The sequence below is a fragment of the Neovison vison genome, chromosome X (genome assembly GCF_020171115.1).
Source record: "Neovison vison isolate M4711 chromosome X, ASM_NN_V1, whole genome shotgun sequence".
Taxonomy (NCBI): domain Eukaryota; kingdom Metazoa; phylum Chordata; class Mammalia; order Carnivora; family Mustelidae; genus Neogale; species Neogale vison.
In genome coordinates this window covers 1,616,944-1,625,919 of record NC_058105.1, presented here as the reverse complement: position 1 = coordinate 1,625,919, position 8,976 = coordinate 1,616,944, and positions in this window count along the sequence as shown.

Below are 8,976 nucleotides of genomic sequence, written 5' to 3'. Positions count from 1 at the left end.
GAAAAGCGTCCCCCGGGATCCCCCAGAGAGCTCGGGGCCTCGGGAGGGGGTCGCGGTCCCAGCCCGGTTCCCAGGGCCTCCACGCTGCAGCCCGACTACCTCTGCCCCTCCCTCCGACTTCCCTTTAATAACTGCTTCTCCCCTTCAACTCGGCCGTTCCCCCGCTGTCGTTTAAACGGACACCTTTGTTAAAATAAGATAAAAAGAAGAGGTGGTGGAGAGCCCGCCACGCCACATGGCTTGGGGTGCCCTGGGACCCTTGCGCATGTGCAGGACTGACCCACCTGGTCCGCTGCCTACCTGTGTCTCAGCCCCAGCCCACGCTCAGGGACCCCGCTTTGAAGTTCCCTCCATCTCCTTCTCCCCCGCAGCCTGCCCTCTCCTCTCGGACAGGCCTGGAGAGGGAAGGCCTGTGCCTGGAAAACAGCATCAGACTGAGAGCTGGTTTCCCATGGGGTGCCCGGGAGAATTGCTGAGCCCAGCCCCCCCCCCCCCGACTGAAGTTCGCTTGATTAAATTGCCGCACGCTTCATTTCCATGCTTTGGCAAATGACGAATCATTAACCACTAGGAGCTGTTTAATTAGACAGCGGCGGTTGGGGAAGGCCCCTCCAAAGCCCTTCCCCTCCCTGACTGCTGGGTGAGAGGCTGGGAATCAGGAACGGTGGGCCTGCTCCCAGTCTGCAGAAGAGATGAATGGAAAAGCAGACCTTGAGACAAGGGCTGGTGTATAGGTTCCTTGTGCTGGACAGTGGTCTCGGGATGAAAGCCAGTTCAAGGGTACATTCTCAAGCTGGTGGGCCCTCGGAGCTGCTGAGACTTGACCTTGCTGGGAGCTGGATAGAGGGCATCTCAGAATTGTCTACCCCAAACCCAAAGAAGGTACTGCCACACTGAAGGACCACAAACCTGGTGGCTTAAAACAACAGAAACGTGCTTTTCCACAGTTATGGAAGTTCCACGTCCAAAATCCAGGTGTTGGTAGGGCCATGCTCCCTCTGAAGGCTCTGGGGGAGGATCGTTCTTTACCTCTTCCTAGGTTCTTGGTGGCTCCCAGCAATCTTTGCTGTTCCTTGGCTCGTCCCGCGTCACTCCAGTTTTTGCATGTCCTCACATGGCCTCCTTCCACAGAGGAGTCTGTGTTTCCAATTTTCCTTTGTTCTATAAGGACACGGCCCACTGAACTTAGGGTTTACCCTCCTCCAGCATGACCTCCTCTTGACATGATTACGTCTGCAAGGAGTCTAATTCCAAATAAGATCACATTCACAGATACCAGAGATTGGGACTTGAACATTTTGGAGGACATTCATTCTACTCACCGCACAAAGCAAAGTCCAGATTCAAGGACTGCATAGACCACTTCTTGATGGGAGGGGTGACAAAGTCATATAGCATAGGAATGTAAATGTCTTCGAACACACGAATGGTTAGGACTCTGCGGCCATTTTATGATTGACTATACCTCCATCACCAGTTCTGAATTTCCCTTGTCTCTGGAAAGCATCACTGGTCTAGGTGTTTTTCCTGGAGGCTTCAACTGGGTCTTCATTGTCAGGCCACAGTTGTGTGTCTGTTTACGAAACACAAAGACACCCGATCCAATGCTCTCGGTTGCAGGCATTCTTTTTGCTGTCCTTAGAGAGCAGCACTGCCACTCCTGATGTCCCCCCCGGGTCAACTGCCCTACCAGTATAACAATCTTTTCTTGGCTGGATGGTCCACGGGCACAAGGAGCCTAGGTGGGCCAGATGCTAACTTCTGTTTCAAGTTCAGCAGAACACTTCACCGTGAGTCTCTCGCCCTGAAGTAGTGTGTGGGACAGCATGTCAGTCCAGCAGGGGCTGTGTGCACCCTCGGATGGATTGCTCGCAGAGATGCTGCACATAGAGAAGGCAAATTCACATCCTAAGTGTGACTGATTTGCCCCCCCACCCCCACAGCGTGGAAGGAATCCTGATGTAACCTTCCTGCTACCAAATGGCTGGCTGGTCCTTTTGAGAAACGGGCATCATACCAATTGCTCGGCATTGATCTCTGCTGGGTCGGTTAGGCATTCAGTAGTGGCAGTATCGAGATCATCCTTGGTGGAAGAAAACTCTTCCTTCCGGGCCTGTGCAGAACCTCCAGCCCTTGCACGAAGACCACTGCCTTCATGGACCCCTTGCCGCTGTGGGGAGAAGCCGGCTGAGCCCCACCGCGGGGTTCCCTCTCTTTGCGGGGTGGTTGAGGTGGAGTTCCCATTTTGCTGGGGGCCACTGGCAGAGACACAGGAATCCACGTACCCTTTTTATGCACCGCCCTAGGCACATTAGATGTGTCCGCGCACCTTTCCAAAACTTCTGCTCTCTGACTGTAGCATTGTGATTTATAATGAAAAAATGTATATATTTGGTCTTTGTCCCTGTTTTTTGGCCCAGAGCCCCTGAAATGCTTGGAATTTCCTGTGAGGAGAGCAATAAACGTGTCTTTTGTTATGTGAATGAGGTGACTTTGGGAGCACACCTCAGGATGGGGGCTGGTTGCCTGGAGAACCAAATGAATAATTAGAATGTTGGAACTTTCAGTTCTCTTTTCCTGACGTCCACAGAGGGAGGAGGGACCGAAGGTGGAATCGATGGCTCATGGCCAGTGAGCTGACTAATCATGCTTTCGTGGGCGCACCTGGGGGGCTGTCCTTAAGCATCTGCCTTCCGCTCAGCTCCAGATTGTGGGGTCCTGGGATTGAGGCCCGTGGCAGGCTCTCAGCTCAGTGGGGAGTGTTCTTCTCCCTCTGCCTCTGCCTCTGCTCCTGTGCCCCGCTCTCTGGCCCACTCTCTCTCTCTCAAATAAGTAAATAAAATCTTTTTTAAGGGACGCCTGGGTGGCTCAGTTGGTTAAGCAGCTGCCTTCGGCTCAGGTCATGATCCCAGCGTCCTGGGATCGAGTCCCGCATCGGGCTCCTTGCTCGGCGGGGAGCCTGCTTCTCCCTCTGCCTCTGCCTGCCTCTCTGTCTGCCTGTGCTCGCTCTCTCTCCCTCTCTCTCTCTGACAAATAAATAAAATCTTAAAAAAAAAATTAAAAAAAGTCTTTTTTAAAAAGCATGCCTTTGTAATGAAGCCTCCTGTAATACCCAAAAAGAAGAGGGTTTGGAGATCTGGGTTGGGGGTACGGGAGAGTGGCGTGCCTGGAAAGAACATGGAAGCTCTGTGCCTTTCCCCCATGCTTTGTCAATCAGGCTGTTCCGAGTTATAATAAATCAAAGATCTAGTGTCTCTGCATCCTTTCAGCTGCTCCCACACATTAATCCAACCCACAGAGGGGGTCTTGGGAACCTCTGATTTATAGCCAGTTGGTAAGAGGTACAAGCAACAACCTGAATTTGAGGGGTGCCTGGGTGACTGAGTCTGGGGGCATCTGCCTTTGGCTCTAATCATGGTCTCGGGGTCCTAGGATGGAGCCCAAGTTGGGTTCCTTGTTGAGCAGGGAGACTGTTTCTCCTTCTCCCTCTGCCTCTTCCCCTGCTCATGTGCTTTCTTTCTCTGTGTCAAATAAATGTATAAAATCTTAAAGACAAAAAACAAAAACAAACAAGAAACCACCTGGATTTGAGACTGGTGTCTGAGGTGGGGTGAGGTCTTAAAAGGACGAATGCTACACAGAATCGAGCTAAATTTTCAGACACTGCATGGTGGACAGGAATCGCTTGGTGCTCTAGAAAACTCCCACCACACACTGGCACTGGGTACAGAACGTTTTTTACTGACCTTCCAATCTGATGCCTCCTGGGTCCCTGACCAATCTTCCAAGTCATTTTTCATAGACATCCTTATCTCAGGCCATTTATCTCTCTCTACCAAGTGGAAAACCAAGTGTACTGCTCACTGGGAGGATTTCTCGGTCATCACCCTGAGTAGTCTGTTTGTACTAGTACCAATGTAATAACATGACCCACCAATGAGCCAGGTCTAAGCGTTTCCCTATCCTTGGTCAGTCGCAATGACTTCCTCTCGCACCGCTCAGAAGCCCACAGGTATGAGCTAGTTGAGGGGGAGTACCAGCGTGATGGAGGCAGGTGACCTGGGGTCTGGACTACCGGTCCTCGTACCTGACTTAAGCCTCTTTCTGATTCCAGATGGGCCTGGTCCTGAAGGTTCCATCTTCACTATCCTGCTTCTGTGCCTGCCTGGCCACATGACGTGGCGAGTCTGCCAATACTTAGCTCATAATGGGAAGCTCCAGTCACATGGGTACTGGATGTCCCGTGCTGGGCTTCCATGTCTGCACCAAAGCCCAGTAGTGTGGCGGCAGCTGCTTTCTGAGTAGTAAGGAGCTCTGCTGCAGGACTCAGGCCTTGCTCCAGACCCTCACCAGTCTGTGCTTGGATCCTTCTACAGAGGCTGCCCACGGACTCTTCACAGCATCGGTATCTACCATGGACAGATCCCTGCCGGCCTTCAGGTCGGCTGTGTTAGGCTCTGACGGCTGAGCGGCTGGCACAGCAGCCCTGTCCTTCGGCGGGACACTTCCTTGCTCTGGGCCCTGCGCAAAACAGGTCATGCCTGTGCATCCCAAGACCTGCTCGATCAAACAAGCCACCATTTCAGTGATCTACTCAGCATCACGCCAAATACACCCCTTTTCTTGCCTGAGTTAATGTCTGTTTCTTTTTGCAATCAGAAAATCAAAAAAAAGTCCTAACGGCCCTTTTCTTCTTTGCCTCCGAGAGCAAGATGGGTCACTAGCAATGCTACTGGAACCATCTGAGGAAATCTGCTTAACCCAGCACGGTCTGATCTGGAAAAAATGCCTCAATGTTTTCCCCCACTGTCTCCATCAGTACAAAAAGAACACAGGCTTCATTAAGTTGGATTATGTGAACTTCCTTGAAAAGGTCATCCAAGAGACCTATCTTATCTGCAGATATCCAAGATACCTACCTTAATGCTAACTCATTATACATAAAATAAAAATACTTCAATTAAAAATAAAAGAAAAGGGGCGCCTGAGTGGCTCAGCAGGTTAAAGCCTCTGCCTTCGGCTCAGGTCATGATCCCGGGGGTCCTGGGATCGAGCCCCACGTCTGGCTCTCTGCTCAGCAGGGAACAAGCTTCCCCTTCTCTCTCTCTGCCTGCCTCTCTGCCTACTTGTGATCTCTGTCTGTCCAATAAATAAGTAAATAAATAAATCTTTAAAAAAAAAAGAAAAAAGAAAAAAGGGGCGCCTGGGTGGCTCAGTGGTTGGGCCTCTGCCTTTGGCTCAGGTCATGATCCAGGGGTGCTGGGATGGAGCCCCACGTCCGGCTCCCTGCTCAGCGGGAAGCCTGCTTCTCCCTCTCCGACTCCCCCTGCTTCTGTTCTCTCTCTCTCCCCCTCTTGCTGTTTGTCTCTCTGTCAAATAAATAAATAAAATCTTTGGAGGGCGCCTGGGTGGCTCAGTGGGTTAAAGCCTCTGCCTTCGGCTCAGGTCATGATCCCAGGACCCTGGGATCAGGTCCCACATCAGGCTCTCTACTCAGCAGGGAGCCTGCTTCCCCCCTCTCTCTCTCTGCCTGCCTCTCTACCTGCTTGTGATCTTTGTCTATCAAGTAAGTAAATAAAATCTTTGGGGAAAAAAAAGAAAAGAAAAGAAAATCCTAACAAATACAAAGCCTTCCCAGAGTGTGGGGGAGGAAGATATCAAGAGACAGTCTGCCGATTCAGGGATAGCTACTTTGATCTGAGCTCAGCAAGGAGGAAGAGACTGGGGGCCACTCCAGCATAGCAGGAGGGCTGTCTCCACCATGACTGTCATGGCCATTGTAGCATTGTTTAGCCTGAAGACAAATGCCAAGGTGGGCTTCACCTGGGTTCTTATCCGGCTGGTCCTGTCACGACCCTGTGCTGCCTTCTGTCCATGCCCTGAAGCTTGGATCTCCTGAGGACACTGCATCGCCCTATGGAAGGCTTCCACTTCACCCCAGCCTTGATTGCGCGAAGAGGTCAGGAGCTCACTCTTTTATTTTTCCCCTGGATGTGGCTGCTGGTCCACATCCCCACCATGCCAGATGCCCATCTGGGGAGCCCTGTTTCCCAGTAGTCACTCATGACCTTCCCCACTGGCTTCCCTGGAAGGAATCTCTCAGGGAAGCTGAGGCCGGACCATGGCCCAGAAACTCTGTCCAACCTTTCTTTAAATGTTGAGTTTGCCCACTCCAAAGGCACCAGAAACTGCACCAGAAACTTTGTATCCAAAGAAGTCGTCGCCAAACCCAAGGTCATTTAGGCTTTTCCCTAGGTTATCATCTTCTGGGATTTTATAGTTTCGCGTTCTATGTTTCGGTCTATGATCTATTTTGAGTTAATTTCTGTGAAGTGTGTGAGGTCCGTGTCCAGATTCATTTAGTTGCATGTGGATGTCCAAGGTTTTCCCACACCATTTGTTGAACAAATTGCCCCTTTCTCCACTGAACTGCCTTTGCTCCTCTGTCAAAGCTCAGTTGACAGCATGTGTAAGGGACTGTTCCTGCTGTTCCATTTGGCCACACTGAAAGCCCTGTTGATGGCATGAAGCAAGCAAACGCAAGACCCAGGGCGCTTCTCGTGTTCTGTAGGAGACCTTACCTTGGCTCCTGGGAACAGGGGTGTTTCCTTTTCCAGTTTGTTTTTTCTTTGTTTTTGTTTTTTTTTAAGATTTTATTTATTTGACAGACAGAGATCACAAGTAGGCAGAGAGGCAGGTAGAGAGAGGAGGAAGCAGCAGAGAGCCCGATGTGGGGCTCGATCCCAGGACCCTGGGATCATGACCTGAGCTGAAGGCAGAGGCTTTAACCCACTGAGCCACCCAGGCGCCCCCAGTTTTTTTTTTTTTTAATACAAATGCAGAGCATCAGATTATACACTACCCATAAAACTTGTCCATTCAAGGCCCACTTATTTTGTTTATTTTTAAAATAAGCTAATTCGGGCGCCTGGGTGGCTCAGTGGGTTAGGCCGCTGCCTTCGGCTCAGGTCATGGTCTCAGGGTCCTGGGATCGAGTCCCGCATCGGGCTCTCTGCTCAGCGGGGAGCCTGCTTCCTCTTCTCTCTCTGCCTGCCTCTCTGCCTACTTGTGATCTCTCTCTGTCAAGTAAATGGGTAAAATCTTTAAAAAGATAAAATAAAATAAAATAAGCTAATTCATGCCTGTGAAATAGGAGCGCCTGGGGGGCTCAGTGGGTTAAGCCTCTGCCTTCAGCTCAGGTCATGATCTCAGGGTCCTGGGATCGAGCCCCATGTCAGGCTCTCTGCTCAGTGGGGAGCCTGCTTCCCCTTCTCTCTCTGCCTGCTGCTTTGCCTACTTGTGATCTCTGTCTGTGTCAAATAAATAAATAAAATCATTAAAAAAAACACAACGAAATGAAAAACACCTGAGAAACTACCAGCTGGCCCTGGCACGGAACCAAAGGGACCAATAGCCTGGATTAAGATTTATCATTCTCTTGCTTGTTCAAAATTGCCATAGAATATGTATAAGACAAAATTTGCCATTTTCACCACTTTTAAGCACAATTCGGACGCATTAAGTACATTCTTAATGACTCTTGCCATTATTTCCAAAACCTTTTCATCACCCCTTAAGTCTGTTTCCATTCAGCACTGGGTCCCCATTCCCCTCCTCCAACCCCTGGTAACCTTTACCTACTTTCTGTCTGTGTGACTTTGCCCATTCAAGATGTTTCATTTAGGAGGAATTATGTAGTATTTGTCATTTTATACTTGATTTCTCTCAATAATATTTGCAACATATTGTAGTATGGATCAGAACCTCATATATATTTTTTAAATTTTTTAAAAGATTGTATCTACTTATTTATCAGAGAGAGTGAGAAGGAGAGCCTGAGCAGGGGGAGCAGCAGGCAGAGGGAGACGCAGACTCCCTGCTGAGCAGGGAGCCTGCCATAGAGCTTGATCCCAGGACCCTGGGACCATGACCTGAGCCAAAGACAGATGCTCAACTGACTGAGCTATCCACGTGCCCCAATATTTTCAAATTTTTATTAGTTTTTTATTTTTTTTACATATTTTTAAAAATTCCCTCCAATTAAAAAAAAATTCCTTCCCATGTCTGTGAATCTGTGACCCTCAGGATGGGGGTGTCCACTCCCTGGGGAAGGAGGTGGACAACTTCTTCTGCTGTGGGAGGCCTCCAGGCTGTACTCCTAGGTAAGTAAGGGTGACTATTCCTCGAGGAGGAAATGTCCCATCAATCTTTTTTTTTTCAGATTTTATTTATTTATTTATCTGAGAGAGAGAGAGAGAGAGCACAAGCAGGGGGAGCAGCAGGCAGAGAGAGAGAGAGAAGCAGGTGTCCCTACAGAGCAGGGAGCCGGATGCAGGGCTCGATCCCAGGACCCCGGGATCATGACCTGAGTGAGAGGCTTAACCAGCCGAGCCAACCAGGCACCCTGCCATCAATCATTCAGTCTCCATAGAGACTGTCAAAAATTGCCAATGCCAGCTCTATCTCAATTTGTCACTGCGGGGTACTGGGAGAAGTTTTCAATTAGCAATGATTGTGTCACAGATAAACCTCATTGGCCAAATGGCATTTCACTGTGTGGATGGACCACATTCATTTATCCATTTATCTGTCAATGGGCATTTGAGTTGATTCCCCTTCTTTATATGGTTTTAAAGTATTTTTAAAGAAGATTTTATTTATTGGGGCACCTGGGTGGCTCAGTGGGTTAAAGCCTCTGCCTTGGGCTCAGGTCACTGTGTCAGGGTCCTGGGATCGAGCCCTGCATCAGGCTCTCTGCTCAGCGGGGAGCCTTCTTCCCCCTCCCCTCTCTGCCTGCCTCTCTGCCTACTTGTGATCTCTGTCTGTCAAATAAATAAAATCTTTATAAATAAATAAATCTTTAAAAAGAGAGAGAGTACAGAAGAAAACCTATGGACAGACAACTCTCACTTTTGAATACAAGTGCAAACTTCCTAAGTAAAGATAAACAAGACTACAGCAATATAGCAAAAGAAT